Genomic DNA, 22,697 nt, shown 5'->3' with positions numbered 1-22,697 from the left:
GACAGGAGCCGAGAAAGCGTATGTCTTGCTTGAAATGCACTCACATCAGTCAGTCATAACAGCGCAACGACACTTCAGAACGAAGTTCAACAAAGATCCACCAACTGCTAACTCCATTCGGCGATGGTACGCGCAGTTTAAAGCTTGTGAATGCCTCTGTAAGGGGAAATCAACGGGTCGGCCTGCAGTGAGCGAAGAAACGGTTGAACGCGTGCGGGCAAGTTTCACGCGTAGCCCGTGGAAGTCGACGAATAAAGCAAGCAGGGAGCTAAACGTATCACAGCCGACGGTTTGGAAAATCTTGCGGACAAAAGCTAAAGCAGAAGCCTTACCGTTTACAATTGCTACAAGCCCTGACACCCGATGACAAAGTCAAACGCTTTGAATTTTCGGCGCGGTTGCAACAGTTCATGGAAGAGGATGCGTTCAGTGCGAAACTTGTTTTCAGTGATGAAGCAACATTTTTTCTTAATGGTGAAGTGAACAGACATAATGTGCGAATCTGGGCGGTAGAGAATCCTCACGCATTCGTGCAGCAAATTCGCAATTCACCAAAAGTTAACGTGTTTTGTGCAATCTCACGGCTTAAAGTTTACGGCCCCTTTTTCTTCTGCGAAAAAAACGTTACAGAACTCGTGTATCTGGACACGCTGGAAAATTGGCTCATGCCACAACTGGAGACCGACAGCGCCGACTTCATCTTTCAACAGGATGGTGCTCCACCGCACTTCCATCATGACGTTCGGCATTTCTTAAACAGGAGACTGGAAAACCGATGGATCGGTCGTGGTGGAGATCATGATCAGCAATTCATGTCATGGCCTCCACGCTCTCCCGACTTAACCCCATGCGATTTCTTTCTGTGGGGTTATGTGAAAGATTCAGTGTTTAAACCTCCTCTACCAAGAAACGTGCCAGAACTGCGAGCTCGCATCAACGATGCTTTCGAACTCATTGATGGGGACATGCTGCGCCGAGTGTGGGAGGAACTTGATTATCGGCTTGATGTCTGCCGAATCACTAAAGGGGCACATATCGAACATTTGTGAATGCCTAAAAAAACTTTGTGAGTTTTTGTATGTGTGTGCAAAGCATTGTGAAAATATCTCAAATAATAAAGTTATTGTAGAGCTGTGAAATCGCTTCAATCATTTGTAATAAACCTGTATATTGAGCGTAGGCCATTAATTTTCTGCCGGCCGCGGTGGTCTCGCGGTTCTAGGCTCTCAGTCCGGAACCGCGCGACTGCTGCGGTTGCGGGTTCGAATCCTGCCTCGGGCATGGATGTGTGTGATGTCCTTAGGTTAGTTAGGTTTACGTAGTTCTAAGTTCTAGGGGACTGATGACCACAGATGTTGAGTCCCATAGTGCTCAGAGCCATTTGAACCATTAATTCTCTTTTATATGTCGTCAGCCGTGCACCCGGGCCGTATCTCACAGCTAACGACGTCCGCAATTTTTTGTTTCTCTGCCGTCTTCTTAATCTATTTTTCTACCCAGGGTGCCTCGCGTTGTAGAGCGATTCATCAGCTTCATACATTTCTATTAATTTTGTAGTTGACGGCACATCCGAATTAAACTTGGAAGCCATGTTTACAAACACGCTGCTGGTGACGTGAGAGAACGCTGCAGCGATGCTAGCGCTCCTAGTGGTAACATTTGACATTGAAGTGAAAAGAAGGCAAGCGACTTTTATGATCGAATCTAAAGCGAGGCCCTAGATTTGATCATATTTATTGACGACAAGCAAGATTTGGCAAAGTTCCATATTACGCCATCAAATTTCTTTGACATAAATATTTGACATATCAACTTTGACATAGAAATATGATAGCGCAATACTGGCCTTAGCAACACATTGTTTGGGTTCTTGGCGCTTTAGTTACGGCAACACAATGGATGCTGCTTGTGAGCAAAGAGTGAACATTAAGTTCTGCGTTAAGCTCGGGAAAACCCCTAGTGAAACGTGGACAGTGATTAAGCAAGCTTATGCAGGCGAGGCACTTTCAAGAAGTCGTGTTTTCGTATGAACAAAAGGTTTAGTAAAAGCAGACTCAGTGCAAGGCAATACCAGAGCTGGTCGGCCGTTTACAGCACAATGTATTCAAGCGTGGAGTATGTAAGGCAGTTATTTCATGAAGACCATCATTTAACTATGAGTGTATATCAGAAGACCCTGATTTGAATCGCAATGTGTGTCATAAGACTTTACTCTAAGATTTAGGAATACGGGAACTTAAGGTAAAACTCGTACATCACACGCTAACAGACGAACAGCAAGAGGAACGGCGAATTTCTGCTGAACTACTGGATAAAGACAGACCTTATCCCACACTTCTGTCACAAGTAGCGATACACTGGACCTTTTGTATATGGTAAATGTTCAGCAGCGAAGAAGAAATTTGATGCATCCATTACAACTGAAAACAGAATATTTATATAATCATGGAATTTCAGATTCGCCTATTATGCAGACAATCGAAATTTCTACTGCACAAACAACTAGCGCGAAATCTGCACAACAATTTATTCTTAAAGATAGAGATTTGCTAATTCACCAATTAATCTCACAAAAAAATCTTTCCTTTGGAAATAGCAAGTTATGTAATATAGAATAAGGTAATGATCACAACAGATATTAAATATTTTACGCCTAAGTTTCGCATCAATAATTACTTTCTAAAACATTTTTATATTTTACAGACCTGAAAAAACCGCTGATGATAGTAGAAGTGTGCTGAAACGTCATTGAGCAATTAATAGGTTAGATGTTTCCCCATGTCTTAGACTGCAAACACAGCTGCTGTTAGATCTCTCAAATCAAACAGTGAGTATTTACAGAATATCTGAAAAGTGTTTTTATATTGTGTCAGACAAAATGATGGGCAACATTCAGAGAAAAACAACGAACTGGAGCCAAAGAAGTAATATTTAACCGTTTTTACGCCCTATGGGACCTACCCAACAGTGTCAGCACCTAGGACGTTACAAACAATAGAATTAAGCCATCACGACGTACAGGATGTGCTTTTGCAAACTAAATAGGATTTTTGTTAGGTGATCTGTTACGTTTACAGATATAGTTTATTTATGCTTTAGGAAATATCTGCATATTGAATCAGCATCCTCAGGCAAGCAATGATTTTGGGTGAGTTTTGTAACAAGAATGCATTAATTTAGTAGAATCAGTTTCATGTCCAGGTTCTTCTCTGTTTCATGACAGGTGAGGCGTTCAACCTCTGCACAAATGCAGTGATACCGTTCTCAGGAAATCAGTTGACAAACGAATGGAGAACATTCAACAGTAGAGTGTAAAGGAGAAGAGAAACAGCAGAATATCTGAAAAGAGTTTCTGTATTGTGTCAGACAAAGTGAGGACAGCATTCAGAGAAAAATGACGAACTGGAGTCAACGAAGAGGTAACATCTAACCGTTTCTACTCCTTATGGAACCGACCCAACTGTGTCAGCAATTAGGACGTTACGCACGTGACAATTAAGCCACCACCAAGTTCGGAGTCTGGTTTTGCAAACCAAGTAGGATTTTCTTTCGGAGATCTGCTACTTTTCCAAACGGGGATGGTTTATTTGTGGTTGTGGGAACATGTGAATATGGAGTCAACGTCTACAGGCGAGCAGTAATTTTGAATGAGTTTTATATCAAGAAAACATTAATTTAATAGAATCAATTTCAAAACTAGTTCTCTGTTTCATGACAGATGAGGGGGTTCCATCTTCGCACAAATGTGGCGATACTGTCCTCACGGAATCAGTTGACAAACGAATGGAGAACATTCGACAGCAGAGTGTAAAGGGGATGAAAATCAGTAGAACGTGTGTATGTTATATGAACATCAAAACTGTGAACTACAGATACGTTCTTATGTTACAAAAATTGTTCAAATGGCCCTGAGCACTATGGGACTTAACATCTATGGTCATCAGTCCCCTAGAACTTAGAACTACTTAAACCTAGCTAACCTAAGGACATCACACACATCCATGCCCGAGGCAGGATTCGATTCTGCGACCGTAGCGGTCACGCGGTTCCAGACTGAAGCGCCTAGAACCGCACGGCCACACCGGCCGGCTCTTATGTTACAGTCATTCGAAAGTTGATGTTATCATTCAAGTTCTTTGTATATTACGTAATGTTATCCCGAATTGTGTAGGAACATTCTCAAGACATCAGTGCGGTGGTATCATGATAGGAAACGCGAGTTTGACATATGTTACATTTTCCTACTATATATAGTGTGAGGGGCAGGAGTTGTGTTAGGGGCGGGAGGGAGGAAGGGGTAAGGAGAAGAGGGGAGAAGGGGGAGGGAGTGGATTCAGGCAGCAAGCACAGTGTTTATGGTTATCTGTTTTTGATTGTTAAAACTGCTATTAGCATCGTTTCAGTACATAGTGAGTGATGTAATACATCTACTTTAAGGGATGTCAGGTGCAAGATATCCGCTAACCACTGTATAAATTGAAACTATTCGAACTTAAAAATTGTAAATAACGAAATACCTATGAAAGGTCGCCCTTCGTATGCAGCAGTCTCGATCGTGCACTTGTACTGGTAGGACCTTATCAGTCACCTGCTGCGAGATGATCAACATTTCTCAGTACAAAGTTCACGTGGCGCCTTCACGGTGCTCGAACAAAGTGTTAACAGCCGAGACATTAGCAGATGTCTGATAGTCATCGTAAACTAGAAAACGAGATTACTACATCCTGGCTTTGGGGACTGAAGTCCACTACGACCGCAGATTCTTTCGACGTTCGTTGTAGACGTACGACACAATCGTCTTGACTAGCTCCATTTCCGATCACTTCCCGTGTTTTTGTTCAACAATGCTATGTAGTCTCACGTATTCAGCATGGTCAGCCTCATGCGTTTGTATTAAAACACTTCTTGCGCTTTCAAAATTCGTCCCTTTCGCTAATGAATAGTGTGGATGTAGCTTGAGACGTTTTGGATGCCGGTTCAGAGGCAGGCTACTTAGCACGAGAAACTGCAGCGCAGTGAGCGGCGTGCATGGGCATTATGACAGAATGGGGCAGGGCATCCCTATCCGACAACAAAAATTTGGATTTTTCATGGTTCCCACAGAACAACTTGAATCGGATGGGGGTATTACTACATTATGAATGACTCTGTCGATTAATTGCCTCATCTCGACCAATCTTAACGTGTGCTTCCGTTCCCCACCATCCAGTCATATGACCAACTCAAATCAAAGCGTATTCTTTCTCCTGCAAGTACCTACATTTTCAGTCTGACTCTTACATACGTATGAAGAATATTCAGAAAATATTTGCTCGTAATGGTACCGCTGCAACTCCTCTCGATATTCTTTCTCGTCTCTATATTTGAATACGCATGCCCATACCAGTTTCTTCGGCGCTTCAGTGTAATATTACAATGTAGTGGAACATACTAAACAAATAAATACATAAATAATAATAATAGTAATAACAATAGTAATAATAATAATAATAATGTCAAGAACATCCAATGTGACTCATTATCATAGAGTATTAATGAAGCAATATTTAAAACGTACGCTCAGCGTTTGATGACGTCAGCGGTCGGAGATTAAGGCAGCAAAGTTAAAGTTCTTGTACATGCAGAGACGTATGGGACTTAGTCTCTAAAAAATTAAATTGTTAATAAGTTCGTTCTTTGTCAGTATAGGTGGCTATGAAAGAAAGTTGAAATATAATGAGTTTCAAAATATGACATTATAGCGTACGCGTGCTGTAGTCGTTTTAACAGCAAGCGCGTACGGGTGTCTCTACTTGGATTGGAATCATTCGCTGACCGAGATGTCATCGCTTACAAGACCTGGCATTGTGGAATAGATGCTAAGACCCAATGGGCAACGGCCTCGCTGCAGGGTATACACCGGTTCCCGTGAGATCACCGAAGTTAAGCGCTGTCGGGCGTGGTCGGCACTTGAATGGGTGACCATCCAGGCCGCCATGCGCTGTAGCCATTTTTCGGGGTGCACTCAGCCTCGAGATGCCAATTGAGGAGCTACTCGACCGAATAGTAGCGGCTTCGGTCAAGAATACCATCATAACGACCGGGAGAGCAATGTGCTGACCCCACGCCCCTCCTATCCGCATCCTCCACCGAGGATGACACGGCGGTCGGATGGTCGGGGTAGGCCACTCGTGGCCTGACGACGGAGTGCTTGTAGAGCCACAGTAGCTACAGGACATAAAAAAGTTCTAAAATAGCGACAAAGTGTATAGACATTTAGAAAGGTCAATGTGATTATGTCTGCAGTGAATAGTAAAATGACTGATGTCGCATAGTGGCGGTGGCTGTCACACACTTCCCTGCCAGTTTTGTCATCGCCACGAGCGCAGGCAGCTCCGTAACATACGCCAGTTATGAGCTCCCCTTTCCCGGCGGGAGAACCCGTGAGCCGCTCTGCAGTAATCGCTGAGACGAGCGTGATTCACCGTTAATTTCCGCGACGGTGCGTCTGATGAGCGAGATAAGATAAGGTATCTGGCCGAGGCGGCGGCGTGCTGGCAGGCACGTAGCTCGCAGACTGTCGGCTCACGGGACCAGACTTCGGCGCCAGGGCGCAACACACACCTACTGCTGACTCAGCTATCCGGAGGGACCATCCGCAGTCACGTCTGCAGAGATTCCATCAGACAGTGCAGAGAGAGTGAGCAGCGATAGGTTTTCCAGCCGTCTCAAGGAACGAAGATTAGCGGTTAACGTCCCGTTGATGACAAAGTCCAGACGGAGCGCAAGTTCGATTTGGTAATGGGGGAAGTGTTGAAGATAAAAAAGTTTTAGAAGGAGGCCTTAGCATCAGTGTAGTAATCAGGTCCAGGTGGTTGTAGGTTACAGTAGTTACTCAGAAATGAAGAGGCGTGCTCAGGATAGAGTAGTGCTGTGAGCTGCTTCAAACCAGACTTCCGACTGAAGGCCAAAATAACAACAACAACAACAACAACAGAAATCGGCCATGCATTTTCAACGAACCATTACAGCATTCGTCTTAATTGATTTAGGGAAACAATAGCTAACTTAAATCTGGATGAGCAGATGGGGATTTGAGCAACTGTCTTCCGCAATACGAGCCCTGGGCCGTATCACTGCGCCAGCTCTCTCTCTCTGTCCGATCATCTTAACTTAGCTGACAGTGAAGTTGAAAGCCATGTTTCGACTCCCTGTACTTATCGAAATTTTTGCAAGGCAAGCTGGCGCGGAATGCCGATCCACCAACTGCAACAGGTCAGCGAGTAGCTGCTGGGAAGTCCGCCCCCGGTAGCTGAGGGGTCAGCGCGAAAGACTGTCAATGCTATGGGCCCGGGTTCGTTCGCTGGCTGGGTCGGAGATTTTCCCCGCTCGGGGACAGGGTGTTGTGTTGTCCTAATCATCATCATTTCATCCCCATCGACGCACAAGTCGCCGAAGTGGCGTCAACTCGAAAGACTTGCACCAGGCGAGCGGTCTACCCGACGAGAGGCCCTCGTCACACGCCATTATTATTATTATTAGCTGCTGGGAACGTTACAACTTATTCGTGTTGTATAGCCATTTTCGTTGTCCCCTCTCTTGACACGTTTGACACGTTGTACCACGATTCTTTGATAACGTGAACGTGGAACGGAATTATTTCTTTTTTTTTTTTTTTTTTAGGCCAAGTGTTTATCTGAATATTTCGTCCATAAGGGACGGCATTATAGGGGATGCGACTGTTGGTCAATACAAACAAAATAGTTTCTGCGTCAGTCACTCGTTTAGTTTGCCACTAGGCGGTTCGATGGTTCATACCATCATCTTCAGGTGGAGAACTGTTTATTTACATGGCTGGTATTGGTGAAGGGTACAGACGTCTTTTCACAGCAGCAGACCAATGGCAGTTTAGACTATTTTGCGTCTTTTTGGAGCGGTAGAGTTGTAAAAGCTCTGCATACTGTTGCCTGATGTATTTCTTCTCCACTGACCATTACGTTTACACATGTATCACTTCTTTGAAACGACAGCGTAAATGTAATGCTCAGTGGAGAGGACAATATCAGGCAACAGTATGCAGACCTTTTACAACTCTACCGTCCCTCAAAAGACGCAGAAAAACCTTCACTGCCCTTGGCCTGCGACTGTGAAAAGACGTCTGTACCGACACCAGCAATGTAAATAAACAACTCTTCACTTGAGGATGATGATGTGAATCAGCTAAACGCTTAGTGGAAAAATAAACGAGTGAGTGACCCAGAAAATGTCTTTTTTGTAAAGCGTGTAACACTACGATGGCAGAAGGATAATCAATTCTCTTTGTGTGAAGCAGAATGGAGCAGTCAGAATCAGGAAAGGTATAATGCAGGGTCACTCATTGCCACCACTGATGTATATTTACTATACTTAAGATGTACTAGGAAAGAAAAAAGACTATCCCAACGTAGGATTGGTCTCTCATGGACGAAAAATCTGCACAACACATGGTATATCATCTTTTAGTTCCCATCCCTATATTGGGTGAAGGACACTACTTTTGACTTGAAAATATCATTTAGTTCGCGAAATATACTGATAATGCGTTTTTACCCTATCTGGAAGTTGACGGGGTTTGCAACGCAATCACGAAACAGTTCATTATTAACCAAGGAACTGAAAGCAAGAGAAGTCATAGTTAATGCTCCCTACTCCATACAATGCCAAACGTATAATTTCTTCACTTGTATCATTGCAGAACTCATAGCAATTCTCGTTTCATCAAATATCATTGATCCTTAAACTGTTACATTACTCCATTGAAAAAAAATCTGTAATTACTTACTTACTGCAGAAGATTAATCATGTGGAACATATTCTCTTCTTTGTGTGCTATCATCTGCCAAAATCTCGTTGCGGTATCTCTAACTGTTTATGAGATATAAGCAATGTCATGAATATTTGATTCTGGCTTTATCGCTGGTACGCGCAGGTGGAACTGAGTGCTCTCCACAGAATCCATTTTCTCGAGATTTTGCACAGATATAGTAGATCTCCTCCCAAGTCTGATAAAAGTTCAATATGTTAGCTATAATTCATATGTAGCGATGTGTGATCTAACATATGCTACACCAAACGCAAACTCATGGCGACCCTTATTTTTCACTGCAGATTATTTGAATTTCGTGCAGTACGTTATATTATTTCAAAATCTCACACTAAATACGAACATTAACGAAATGATAGGCAGTTCATTATGAAGCTGACCAATGACGTGCGAGGGAATCAAATTATTTTATCGAAAAGCGTCAATAAAACCGTTTGAGAAAGATTCCAGTGAAGCCGACTTGCGCGTGCGCCGCCCGTGCAGTTAAGCGACCCTGCTATGTATAGCGCCGAATATTACACCGTGTGGGAGCTTCGGCGTACGAGCTAGGCGTCTCCACTCCCAGCTAAGTACAGCCCAGGACACCATCCAGCAAACTCACGGTGAACATTACTCCCGGAGAGACGAGCTTAGGATTGATGAGCGAAACTACATCAGCATGTGGTTAGTTGGTTGCTTGATTTGGGGGGAGCGGACCAAACAGCGAGATCATCGGTCCCATCGGATGGGGAAGGAAGGGGGCCGTGGCCTTTCAAAAGAACCATCCCAGCATTTGCCTGAAGCGATTTAGGGAAATCACGGAAAACCCAAATCAGGATGGCCGGACGTTGGTTTTAACCGTCATCCTCCCGAATGCGAGTCCAGCGTGTTGTGCATTTGGTAGTGATGATGATTATGATGAGGTAGTGCTGCTGACGTGCAGTCTGTGGTTACTTTGAATCACTGACGAATCAATGTCTCCCTGTGTTCGAAAATTTACTGACAAGAATAATAAACCGAAGAATGGAAAAAGAAAATTGAGGCTTTCTTAGATAACGATCAATTTGGCTGTAGGAAAGGTAAATACTTTCACATAGCAGTTCTGACCTAGAAAACTGTTCGACAACGTAAAAGTGCAGGATGTTTGAAATTCACAGAAAAAAATATTAACTGTAGGGAAAGGCCGACAATATAAAATGTGTACTAAAACCAAGGGAGGATAACAAGAAAGGAGAGAAAGAAAGTGCTCGGATCAAAAAGGTGTAAAGCAGGCTTGCGGCCCTTCTCCACTGGTGACCAAACTGTACATCGAAGAAGCAATGACAGAAATAAAAGAAGGCTCAGGAACGGAATTATACACTACAGGCCATTAAAATTGCTACACCACGAAGATGACTTGCTACAGACGCGAAATTTAACCGACAGGAAGAAGATGCTGTGACATGCAAATGATTAGCTTTTCAGAGCATTCACACAAGGTTGGCGCCGGTGTCGACACCTACAACGTGCTGACATGAGAAAGTTTCCAACCGATTTATCATACACAAACAGCAGTTGACCGGCGTTGCCTGGTGAAATGTTGTTGTGATGCCTCGTCTAAGGAGGAGAAATGCGTACCATCACGTTTCCGACTTTGCTAAAGGTCGCATTGTAGCCTATTGCGGTTGCGGTTTATCGTATCGCGACATTGCTGCTCGCATTGGTCGAGATCCAATGACTGTTAGCAGAATATGGAATCGGTGTGTTCAGGAGGGTAATACGGAACGCCGTGCTGGATCCCAACGGCCTCGTATCACTAGCAGTCGAGATGACAGGCATTTTATCCGCATGGCTGTAACGGATCGTGCAGCCGCGTCTCGATCCCTGAGTCAACGGATGGGAACGTTTGCAAAACAACAACCATCTGCACGAACAGTTCGACGACGTTTGCAGCAGCATGGGCTATCAGCTCGGAGACCATGGCTGTGGTTACCCTTGACGCTGCATCACAGACAGGGGCGCCTGCGATGGTGTTCTCAACGACGAACCTGGGTGCATAAATGGCAAAACGTCATTTTTTCGGATGAATCCAGGTTCTGTTTACAGTATCATGATGGTCGCATCCGTGTTTGGCGACATCGTGGTGAACGCACATTGGAAGCATGTATTCGTCATCGCCATACTGGCGTATCACCCGACGTGATAGTATGGGTTGCCATTGATTACACGTCTCGGTCACCTCTTGTTCGCATTGACGGCACTTTGAACAGTGGACGTTACATTTCAGATGTGTTACGACCCGTGGCTCTACCCTCCGATCGATCCCGTCGAAACCCCACATTTCAGCAGGATAATGCACGACTGCATGTTGCAGGTCCTGTACGGGCCTTTCTGGATACAGAAAATTTCGACTGCTGCCCTGGCCAGCACATTCTCCAGATCTCTCACCAATTGAAAACGTCTGGTCAATGGTGGCCGAGCAACTGGCTCGTCACAATACGCCAGTCACTACTCTTGATGAACTATAGTATCGTGTTGAAGCTGCATGGGCAGCTGTACCCGTACACGCCATCCAAGCTCTGTTTGACCCAATGCCCAGGCGTATCAAGGCCGTTATTATTGGGTACTGATTTTTCAGGAGCTATGCACCCAAATTGCTTGAAAATGCAATCAGATGCCATTTCTAGTATAATATATTTGTCCAATGAATACCCATTTCTTCTTGGTGTAGCAATTTTAATGGCCAGTAGTGTATAAATGATGATTTTCGCTGATGAGATTGCTGTCTTTCGTGAATATTAGGGGGAATTACGGGAACTATTCAATGACATAAACAGTCTGACGAGCACAGAATATGTCAGAGTAAACCAAAGAGACACAAAAGTAACGAGAAGTGGCAGAGCTATGCAGACAAAATGAAATAATTGCTGCTGTGAAAGGAAAATAAGGCATGCGGACAACACAAGGGCGACAGAAGAAACTGGCTAGCAAACAATGAGGTCGTGCCCTGCTAAAAGAAATCTACCGGTATTAACCACAGTTTAAGGAAGAAGTTTGTAAGACCGTACGTTTGGAGCACATCATTGTATGTTAGTGACTCGTGACTCCAGGACAGCAGGAACAGAAGAGAATCAAAGCGTTTGAGACGTTGTGCTACAGAAGAATGTTGAAAGTTACGTGGACTGATAAGTAAGGAATAAGGACGTTCTCTTTATAATTGGTGAAGAAAGGAACATAGTACGGAAAACACTAACACGAAGAACGGAAAGGGTTATAGGACATGTGTGAAGACATCAGATAATAACTTCCATGGTACTAGAGGAAACCGCAGAGGGCAAAAACTATAGGGAAGAGCAGAGATTTGAATACAGCTAACAAATAATCGAAGATGTAGAGTGTAATTGCTACTCTGACATTATGGTGTTGGCAAGGGAGAGGAAGTCGGAGCAGGCCACATCAAACCAGTCGGAAGATCAACCCTTTCCTCTTCCCCCCCCCCCCCCTCCCCCGCACCCTGTACCCTCTTGCAGTCCTACTGCAGTCGATGTCGACTTTCCGTTTCAGCCAACCTTTCCTCGATTTTTGCCTCTATCTGTCATCGTTATTTACGGTAAAGGTGCATTAACGCATGAAGTTTGCACTGAGCTGGGAAAGAGCACACTTACACTGATGAGCCAAAACATTATGACCACCTGCTTAATAACTTCGTCCTTGGGACGAAATACATCACTGATTCTGCGTATCAAGGATCCGACAATTTGTTGGTAGGTTTGTAGAGCTATGTGACATTAGTTGCCTAAGCACAGGTCATGTAATTCGCGTAAATAACGGGCCGCTGATTTGTGCACGGTGTCATGGCGCCCAATAGCGATCCAGATGGGTTCCATACGATTTACATCAGGCGAATTTGGTCTGCAAGACATCAACGTCAGTTTACCATAAGGCTCCTCAAACCAGTGCAGCACGGTTCTGGCTCCGAGTCAGGGCCAGTTATACTGCTGAAAGATGACGTCGCCGTCGGGGAAAACATCAAGCATGAAGGGATGCAAGAGGTTCGCAGCTGTCAGCGTGTCTTCGATTACTGCCAAGGGTCCCATGCAAGCGCTGGAGAATGTCCGCCATGGCAAAACGCTGCTCCCACCAGCAGGCCGGATTGGCCGAGCGGTTTTAGGCGCTTCAGTCTGGAACCACGCAACCGCTACGGTCGCAGGTTCGAATCCTGCCTCGGGCATGGATGTGCATGATGTCCTTAGGTTAGTTAGGTTTAAGTAGTTGTAAGTTCTAGAGGACTGATGACCTCAGATGTTAAGTCCCATAGTGCTCAGGACCACTTGAACCATTTTGCTCCCACCTACCTGCATTCGTGGCGCGCAGCACGTTTCGAGCCGCCGTTCACCTCGATGACGTCGTTACTGGAGACGACCATCGACCTAGTCTAGGAAAACTGTGATTCATTCGAAGGGCTGACATCTTTCCATTGGCCGACGGTTGAATCCCGATGGTCCCGCCTACTGCAACCGTAACTGACGATGTCGTTGGGTCAACATGTGAACACGTAGAGGCGATCTGATGTGGAGCTCCATGTTTCACAATGTACGATGAACGGTATGCTCCGAATAGTGGTCGCCTAGTGGTAGTTTCAGTCTTCTACCTCTTTCTGTAGATGCTCACGACAGTAGCACGTGAATATCCGAGCAACTTCGCTGTTTTCTATATACTTGTTCACAGGCTCTGCCTAATAATTATCTGCCGTTTGTCAAAGTCGCTTATCTCAATGGATTTCCCCACTTGCAGTCTACATCTTCGCTAGGGTGATCCCCCGTCCATGTCTGCTCTGCTTACATACTATTGTTACCGCAACGCCATCAATCGGCATCCAACGTCGTGGTGGACAGTGGTCATAATACCACTGATCAGTGTATATCAAACATATTTCCTACTTGTGGATGTTAACATTTATGAGTCGATGAAAGACTAAACGCGCAAATTATACGGTAGGAGCCGGCCGCGGTGGTCTTGAGGTCCTAGGCGCTCAGTCAGGAACCGCGCGACCGCTACGGTCGCGGGTTCGAATCCTGCCTCGGGCATGGATGTGTGTGATGTCCTTAGGTTAGTTAGGTTTAAGTAGTTCTAAGTTCTAGGGGACTTATGACCACAGATGTTGAGTCCCATAGTGCTCAGAGCCATTTGAACCATTTTTTTATACAGTAGGTATAGTGTACCGCTGTGCGTACCCCAAAATTTAGAAAATAATGCTCAACACAGTAGAAAAGATTTAAAAACTGAATTCAGCGTGGGTCTATGCTCATTGTAAATAGTAGTAGCTGTTTGGTTTCGCCATTTACACGGACAATTACATAAATATTTCTGTATAAATTAAACAGTATTTTCTTGTTGTGTTATTATTATTATTTAATTTCCAGACGTGTTCCACCAGTTACATAAGAAGTATCTCAAGTGGATTTTAGGTAATTTTTTCGTGTCTGGTAGTTTCTCCATTTCCTTGCATGTCGTTTAGAGTTAAGACAGATACTTGCGTCTAAGGAAATTCAACCCATAATCGCGTCATAATTTTTCTATTCTCACACGTAATTGTGTGTCCTATACGGTGTGCAACACTCCATTGGTGATCTGGCAATTAATTCAGACTGATAACCGAGAAATGTGACGATTTTTTCTGGGAAAACTGTTCGTTTGCTTGGTGTCTGTTGTCTTGTTTATGTATAAGAGAGTCGTCAAATTATCTTCTGTTTCTTTTCGTTCTTTGTTCTCACTGTCCCATATAAAAGATGAAATACTTGTGGAAATGAAATAATAATCTTGTAATAATATTATTTAATTTTTACCGCAACGCGAGCAAATGGTATTTAATTTGTGAAAGAATAACAAGATAAAATGTTATAAAAATAATAATTATTACAGTTATTCTACGTAATAACGGCCTCTTAAGTCAGTAGTAGCTAGTTCAAACATGGTGCCGGCCGCTGTGACCGAGTGGTTCTAAGCGCTTCAGTCCGGAACCGCGCTGCTGCTACGGTCGCAGGTTTGAATCCTGCCTAGGGCATGAATGTGTGTGATGTCCTTAGGTTAGTTAGGTTTGAGTCGTTCTAAGTCTAGGGGACTGATAACCTCAGATGTTAAGTCCCACAGTGCTTAGAGCCATTTGAACCATTTTTTTTTCAAATATGGGAAATATAATTTTCGTTTCCAAGATATGGCAAGGGAAAATAGACTGAGACATATAGTTCTTTATGCGCCAACATCTTTCATCAAATACCAAACCACTCAGCATTTTCTGAACCCTACCAATACCAAGGCATTTTCCACACCGCGCATTACCAAGGTGGAGGGGACATTTTACTCCCCCTCTACAAAAAAATTTAAAAAAAATTCGTTGATTCTTGTAAAAGTATATTAACAACACACCTTTTAAAGAGGTCCTAATGTGTGTGTCCATAACCTGAAAACACCTTTTAGCGCACTCTTAGCAGAACAACGCATTTTCAATAACTGGCACTACTGACTTTATGATTTCATGACCAACACAAAAAATTTAAAAATGCAAATTTCGTTCAGTGTCGTTGACTTTTAAGCTCAACATACTTTTTAAAGAAATATTGGTGGTATGTAAAGCCCTGATCAGGAAATACTTGATGTGATATACAATGCGGATGGTGACCACACTGGTCTTGCCGTTTGATATGAAAGGCTACAGGTGACTGCAAGCCTATGCTCTGACAGTAATCGCTTTAACCTGTAACCTTCCACTTGTCTGCCTGGCCATGCATCTGCTAAATTAAATCTGCCCTCTGACACTGGTCGCTATCGCTAGCCTGCATTGGATGTTATCATCTTTATCAGAGTCTTAAATGAAAACTGAATGTTGAGAAAAATTAATTAAACAGTGGTTCAGTCGTTATTATACTCAGTGATGGATGATTTATGTGCTGAATCGGGTTTAATCTTTTTTTTAAATGGCAGGAGTTAATTAATCGTAAAACTGGACAAACAGCACAAGTTAAACGAGGTGAGAAATAAATCATGAACTGTCGGCAACACAAATAGAAGAAACAAATAATTAGCATGCCATTGGGTGGCGTTTTGTTGGCAAAGACTAAGGTTTATCCGTTTACACTGTTTCAAGGCACGGATAACGGAAATGGAAATTTGTGGTAAGGTCTTATGGGACCAAACTGCTGGGGTCATCGTTGTCTAAGCCTACACACTACTTAATCTAACTTAAAGTAATTTACGCTATGGACAACACACACACACCCGTACCCATGGGAGGACTCAAACCTCCGACGGGGGGAGCCGCACGGAACGTGCAAGGCGCCTGAGACCGCGCGGCTACCCCGCACGGCGGATAACGCAATCTGGAATAATCTAATGCTCAATAGATTTTGATGGATTTATTCTACACAGAAGTTACACTACGTTGGTGTAGCTGAGAACAAGTGGCGTGTCAATGATTCTGTTGGTCCTATCTTACCGGAGCAGCAATACTGTACAGCGCTGTCTCAGGTGACGGTCATGGCGCAAGCGTTGGCAGAGTAGCGATGTGCGGCACCCGCAATTCGTTATCACCGACAAGAAATATTAAATGAAACAGCAAGTTTACTGTTACTAGTCACTGTTTATTTATCTCCACGACGCGTTTCAAAAGTTTAAACCTCCATCATCAGGTGGCTTTCTATTTGTTAGTATGACATGTGTCTATGTGTTGTGTCACGATTTTTAGGAGGAACTTGTGGCACTGTCTCCGGTGGAACCTGTGACCAGTGGAGACAGTGTCACAAGTTCCTCCAAAAAATCAGAACACAACACACAGACACATGTCATACTAACAAATAGAAAGCCACCTGATGATGGAGGTTTAAACCTTTGAAACGCGTCGTGGAGAAAAATAAACAGTGGCCGGTAACAGTAAACATGCTGTTTTATTTAATGTCAATAACAGTTACGGTAAAGCCTAAAATGGTTGAAATGGCTCTGAGCACTGTGGGACTTAACATCTGAGGTCATCAGTCCCCTAGACTTAGAACGACTTAAACCTAACTAACCTAAGGACATCACACACATCCATGCCCGAGGCAGGATTCGAACCTGCGACCGTAGCAGTCGCGCTGTTCCAGACTGTAGCGCCTACAACCGCTCGGCCACCCCGGCCGGCTCCAGTGTGCATTCCGACGGACTTGGGCAACTCGAGCAGGACAGTGGCACATGTCCAGAATTGCTATAGAGTAGTGGCTCCAGGAACATAGTTTGAACACTTCCTCTGGCCACCAGACACCCCAGACACGAACATTGAACACTTCCTCTGGCCACAAAACACCCCAAACACGAACATTATTGAGCATATCTGTGATGCCTTGCAACGAGCTCTTACTGATTTATGGACAGCCCAGCAGGTTTCATGGTGTCACTTCCGTCCAGCACTACTTCAGACGTTAGTCGAGTCCATGCCAAATCGTGTTGCAGCACTTCTGCGTGCCCGCGGGGGCCCTACACGATAATAGCCAGGTGCACCAGTTTCTCTGGCTCTTCAGTGTAAAACTGGATTTTGTACCAGTGTCATTATTTTAATTTCTTTCATTTAATTTTTTAGCTGACGAAGCTTTGCGGGCAACTATCGTGAATAAATAATAAGAAAATGTCTATGTTTCATTCCAACATATACTCAGATCAGGTGAAATTGAAGTTGTGACGTTGGGGAGCTGCGCGACAGTAGAGAAAGTGCTCAGCTCATTGCAAACAGTAGCTTTCGTTCTGTTATCTAGGACAAGACGTCTTTACTTGACAGAACTATTTAAGGCAGTGTTTCTCGAATACTGCATGCCGTTACTGACGTCGGACGTCTGAATTACGCTGCATGTACCGCCTTAATCAATACCAAGATGTGGATGGGTATCTTTCCGAGCACGTTCCACTTCGAGAGATATCAGCGTTAACCGCAACACCAAGAGTGAGGAAAAAATTAATAATTTGCAACCACAATCGTCGCTCTAAGGATGTCATTACAGACGCGCCGGTCGCGAGAAGCCTGACCGCAAATGCGCAACCTGTTTCCCGCCACGGGGCACTGGAAAACGCCGGAGCTTGTTTATAGCTATTTCTGATAATGATGCTAGATGTTCCCTTCACTGAAACTATTTCGGCGAAAATATTAAAACAAAGTAAACAAATACCATGAGTCAAAAACAGAATACTGCGATAGTGTCTGCTTATTTGTAGTGGGGTATTGTGAACACATAATTTGCACTTGATAGCAGGCACACAGTCGAAACTGCAATATTGAGTTTTACAAATAAATACACTTTACCATCAGCATACTAGATCCATAAAGTGGGAGTGAAAACCTGGCATGTAATATTCGTATTTCGCAAAGCAAGAATATCCGATTATCGCGCCATATTTTCCGGTATTCGAAGTTCACTGCCAGGCAACTTGGAGGGGTACTATCGGCCCTTGTTTCCGTATCGTAACAAGGGCATAGCACTTCCGATATTTGGTTCTGTGAGGTGTGCTTTGTGTGCAGCTATGAGCGTTGTGTAATGATCGATGAAGTCCTTAGGGAGGAATGTTTATAACATGGCTATATGTGGAGAGACTGCAAGAAGAGATGTTCCAATGTGTAATAATTAAGGTAACATGGCAAAGGAACGTGGAAGGACATGGAAATTATTTATCACTGAACAATGATGTCATCGCAACAATCCAGCTAAGTGATATTTGTTTAAAAACTGCTGTTTAACACTACCAGTTTTCGTTCACATTCTGAATCTAATAGATTAAATGCAATGTAACCAAGTGATTTCTTTTATTAACATTTTTGGCAACCCTTCATTACAAATTAATTTGGCATTCAAAAGTTTGACTACAAGCATACTGTTTCCGCCACTGCAATAATTAATACGTTTAGTAACTGCACTGTATTACCTGTATGAATAGTTGATAAGTCCATGAATAGTATTTTGATGAGCGTACATGATGTTGTGAATTGTTCAAATGGTTCAAATGGCTCTGAACACTATGGGACTTAACTTCTGAGGTCATCAGTCCCCTAGAACTCAGAACTACTTAAACCTAACCAACCTAAGGACATCACACACATCCATGAACGAGGCAGGATTCGAACCTGCGACCGTAGCGGTCGCGCGGTTCCAGACTGAAGCGCCTAGAACCGCTCGTCCACTCTGGCCGGCTGTGAACTGCTTTGTAGTTATTACCCTGGTAGATTATTATATCACCCAGTTATTCACGTCATTAACTACTCCATGTCAAACTTCCATTTGTCATAGCTGTTTAGTTTCTTGCAAATTATTAGCACGTAAACGTGAAAGTGGAATAGTATTACCGGGCTTACTGAAATTTACTTATAACTCGGTGTCGGGAAGTCCGATATGTTCACAATCATATTTTTAAAAATTTAACAGCTTTCACAGTCATTCCTGATCGCAGATTTATGACATACATAATGCAAACTTCTACAAGCAAAATCTCCGCCAAGCCATCCATCGTTGCGCAAAATTTGTCGCATCATAGGGTGTGTGTAGAGGAGGATCAACACCGACAAATTTCCTGGTCGCAGCTTGAGTTTTCAAGGTGATAAGACTTTATGACTACCTCTCATAAGTTTCGAGCTTGCTGGAACGTCATTTGGATATATACGCCATGATATTAGCATCTCGATGCTAAACTTCATTTTTCTGAACGAAGTCTGTTACGTCACACTGTAGCTTACACATGGCATGAGATTTCTTCTGACATCTCTGACTCAGGTTCAGTAGTCCACGTCTTTTTTTACATTATTCAAGACTAACACAAACGAACTAACTCGTAATTGGTAACTGAAAGGATAGAGAAAAACTTCCAGTGACTAGTGGAATGTTCACTGACGACGATGTATTCATCAGAGAAAAGGTGTGTGCTTCAATGTTGGTGAGTGAATTTAGTAGAATGATGACATCAAAACACCAACATGGAGTTTCAGACCCCGTTTGACGCTGAGTCCATTACACAGGTTACTGATTCATTTTTCTGTCACTCATCACTTATTTCATCTCTGGCAGTGATTTATACGTGTGGAAAATACCTTGTAGTTCGAGTCACAAGTAAAACTGTACGTTCCTCATAACTGCGTGGAAAAGTCAGTTCGAAGGTAGGAGAAAGCCAATCGTGTATGACCTTCATTAGGGCTAGCTAATTGTCAATTTGAGGTCAGGTTTATTCAGTAATGCGTTCCATCCTCAGGAGGCCATGATGGTCAAGTGGGTAGATCACTAGACTCAGGTGCTGGAGATATTGAGTTCAATCCCGGATAGTGGCAGGAATTTTCCCACATTTACGTCGCTTCAGGGTGGTCCCAGGTCCATTCAGCATGCTGTCAAAGTGAGTGACGGGGACCGTTCCAGGAGGTAAAACACCGCCGTTGCAAGGGTCCTGTCACCCTTCCCCCTCCTAGAGCTGAGACAAATACCAGGGCTGCACACTACCTCAGTCAAACCGACGGTACGATCACGGGCTTGCGCGACAGGATTAAATTTACCTTCCATCTTCTAGAGTGAATCTTTCACTCTTCAGCAGAGTGTGCACAGTTTTGACATTCCTGTCACGTCAGAACTGTGCACCAGACGAAGACTCGAACCCAACATCTTGAATCCACAAAGTTATGCAAGAGAGGTTCTGTGAAGTTTGACAGGCAGGAGAGATGAGGTGGAGGAAGTGAAGCTGTGAGAGCCTTGATAATTCAGGTGATAAGAATCTTGCCCAAGAAAAGCAAGTCCCAGTTTCGAATCCTGGTCTAGCAAACAATCTGCCAGGAAGTTTCATATTATATCTTCTTACTAAGTTGATGTGATAACTGCCAATTAACGATCGTCTTGATCACTGTGCATTAGAGCCTGAACTGACTTAATATTAAACTTCCTGGCGGATTAAATCTGTGTGCCGGACCGAGACACGAACTCGAGACCTTTGCCTTTCGCCAGCAAGTGCTCTATCAACTGAGCAACCCAAACACGACTCACGCCCCGTTCTCACAGCTCGTACCTAATCTCCTACCTTCCAAACTTCACAGAAGCTCCCCTGAGATGCTGCAGAACCAGCACTCCTGTAACAAAGGATGTTGCGGAGATATGGCTTGCCACAGCCTGGAGGATGTTTCCAGAATGAAATTTTCACTCTACAGTGGAGTGTACGCTGATATGAAACTTCCTGGCAGATTTAAACTGTGTGCCGGACCGAGAGCCGAACTCGGGACATTCGACTTTCGCGGGAAAGATGGTAGAGCACTTGTCCGCGAAAGGCAAAGGTCCCGAGTTCGAGTCTCGGTCAGGCACACAGTTTTAATCTGCCAGGAAGTTTCATACCAGCGCACACTCCGCTCCAGAGTGATAATTTCATTCTGGCTTTAGTATTTACTGCCTAGATTTGACATGGCGGGCTACCTTTAATATATGCTACTAAATTGAAACAAAGTGGAGAAAATCCGAACACAAGCATTAAAAGTTTGTAGCAACGTTGGTAACCGAACCCAGATCTCCTTCTCACTAAGCAGATGGGCTAACCACTACTCCACCCTGGCACAGTCGCTTTGCTGAAATGCAGCGACTACCCAAGCACTCGTCCCCACACAGTCCAAATTCCCATTCCTGCCTGGTATCCACCCTAAACTATTAGCAGTTAGCGCATCTGCCTAGTGAATAGGAGACACGTGTTCGAATACTGGCCTTGGTACAAATTTTCCATTCATCACTTCATTCTGTATGTATACATGACACTTGAAAACGTCTCTGAACCCTTGTAGTTTCATTTGAAGAATTAAAAGTCTTTCAAGTTTGGTGCTCCAAGAATTCTCAAAACTGAATGAACAACTTAAGTATGGAAAGTAAATGTTTTTGATGGAATATAGGAGGAAAGAAGTATTAACAAAATAATATTGACAACCCTTTTTTTTGGAGTCATTAGTCTTCCAAAATATTTGGTGCTGCTCGCCATTTCTTCTTCACCTGTGCCAATCTCTTCGTCTCAGGGTAGCGCTTACAACTAACGACAATTATTTGTTGGATACGTTCTAATCTCTGTCTCCTGTCTACAGCTTTCGCTGGTACCATGGGCGCTATTACTTGATGTTGTAACAAACATGCTGGCGCTTTGTCCCTAGACTAATTAATTTGGTAGAACGTGAGTACCAGTACTTAAATGCAAGAAAACTGTGTAGAGTGAGGAATGAAGGCTGAGTTGTGTAGGCAGAACCCAGTGGCATATGAAACATGGAAATAAAAAATTGTATCGAATCAATCGAGAGGCTGATGACGACGAAAGAAGTAAGAGGTGGTATAAGTCTGCAGTCTGAAGCTATCCATGTTATTTTCTGAATATCACTAACCGAACAGTGTTCTAATTTCTTCATTTATGTCATTCACTTCATTTCTGTCATTCACTTCCGTCCCTTATATTCTTGTGAGGTCTTTACAGCTATGGTAGAATAATACTGGACTATGTTGATAAACAGTTTCAAACAAAACACTATTGTTACCCATACTGGCAGTTTTCTCACACTAGTAATGCCATGTATGTTCCAGTACACATTGACCCTGAAATGTTCAAGGTGATCACGTGACTGTCATGATCAGGAACTTCATTTATGATGTCATTGATGATATTTAAATCATGATATTATAAACCTTATCAGTGATGCCATCACCCAGTGAGATGAATTGATTGTAAAATAAATTAATTAAAAAATCCAGCTATCTCAACTGTTCCCTATATCCCTTTCCCCATCTACCACTCTTCCTCTCCCATCACCAACCAATCACAGCAAATCAAAAATTCCAAAATGGTAGAACTAATCCAAGTTTGTCAATGGCAAATTATAAAAACCTTACCTTCC

This window comes from Schistocerca piceifrons, chromosome 2 (genome assembly GCF_021461385.2).
Source record: "Schistocerca piceifrons isolate TAMUIC-IGC-003096 chromosome 2, iqSchPice1.1, whole genome shotgun sequence".
Taxonomy (NCBI): Eukaryota; Metazoa; Arthropoda; class Insecta; order Orthoptera; family Acrididae; genus Schistocerca; species Schistocerca piceifrons.
This window is presented reverse-complemented; position numbering follows the sequence as displayed.